Genomic DNA, 1,694 nt, shown 5'->3' on the forward strand with positions numbered 1-1,694 from the left:
GACTGAACAGTTTAATTAAAATGGAATTTTTCTATTTTCTTCTTGTTTTTTTTTTTTTTAATTTCCTGAAGCTTCACAAAAGAAATGAAAAGTGAAGGTTTTTTTCTGGTTTTATAGCGAAGAGGGTTAAGTCCAGATGAGGGTAGTCTGGGCTCAGTGGAGGACACACGACCAAGGGAGGTGGTAGAGTTCCCTTCCACTGGTCCTTGGGAGTGAGGCTCCTCCTCTGGGTGGGGGTGGGGGCAGGCTGCTGGCAGGGGCCTCAGCCTCTCTGGGTAGATGTCACTAAACTGTCTAAGATGGGCAGCAAGAGCAGGCCAGGGAGGGTGTACCCCTGGCCCGGCTGGATGGCTCTAGGTCCCAGCTCAGAGGCCCCCTCATTTGTACTAAGGAGACCTTTTCAAAAACGTCAGTGCAGAGGGGCTTCACAGGCTGGGCACTCTGGTCAGGTGAGGCCAGCCTGAGGTGGGAGGATTCCACGAGTTCAGGACTTTGAGGTTTCCCTGAGCTAATATAATGCCATGACACTCTGCTCAGGGCAACAGAGTGAGACTATCTCAAAAAACTAAAACAAAAAACCCCTAAACCCTCATAAGTAACAGTTTTAAAAGGAGAAAGAGGGAAGACAATCACTTGTAATTTTACCCCCTAGAATGACAAGCCTTAGATGTTAAGGAATAACTCCATCTAGTCTTATTCTGGCAATAACTCTTTGTTCTCTGTTACTTTTTTTTTTGCTACTCTGTGGCCTTGGGTAGAGCACTCTGGCATCATACCTCACAGCAACCTCAAACTTGTGGGATCCAGTGGTCCTCTTGCCTCAGCCTCCCAAGTGGCTGGCACTACATGCACTTGCCACAACACTGGGCTAGTCTGAGATAGGGTCTTGCTCAGGCTGATCTGGAGCTCCTGAGCTCCAGCGACCCACCGCTTTGGACTCCAGGTGTTGGGATTGCAGGTCTGAGCCGCTGGGCCCACCTCTGTTTCATTCAGTTGGCATCGTTACAGATGCTTCCCTCATGTTCTTGCAAACTGTGATCCCACCCTAATAACGCACCTTCAATTTATCCAGAGGTCTTGCCATAACTTAACTGACCATCTCCCTGTTGTTGACATGAAGTGGGTTGGCCAGGATCCCACAACACAAGCAAAGGACAGAGGAATCACCCTGTGACAGGGAGCCAGAAAAGCTCTAAGAGTGGGTCCGGGGACGAGGTCACTGCTCCAAGAGTGAGTCCGGGGACGGGGTCGCTGCTCCAAGAGTGAGTCTGGGACGGGGTGGCTGCTCCAAGAGTGGGTCGAGGACGGGGTCGCTGCTCCAAGAGTGGGTCGGGGGACGGGGTCACCGGTTTTGCCAGCTCAGCCTCACTCCTCTGTATCCAGAGCGTGAAGCCCATTTTTCTGGGGTAACCGAGTGCCATGTTAGGAGGCAGAAGCATTTTCACCCGGCAGGCAGGTGAGGAGGCAGCGAGGTGGCGGGGCCAGGGGAGCGCGGGGTCCTCCCGCCGGGTGCGGGAACCAGCGCGCGGAGCCGCCGTTCCTCCGGGCCCGCGGGCAGCCACCGAGACACTGGGGCTCAGAGATGGCTTCCGAACCGCCGCGCTCTCCGCGGGACTCTCCGCCTCTCTCTGGCTCAGCCCGGGCCACCGTGGGCTCGTTGATGGCTCCCGAACCGCTGCGCTCTCCGCGGGACT

This window comes from Otolemur garnettii, unplaced genomic scaffold, assembly GCF_000181295.1.
Source record: "Otolemur garnettii isolate 467f Iridium unplaced genomic scaffold, OtoGar3 scaffold00135, whole genome shotgun sequence".
Classification (NCBI taxonomy): Eukaryota; Metazoa; Chordata; class Mammalia; order Primates; family Galagidae; genus Otolemur; species Otolemur garnettii.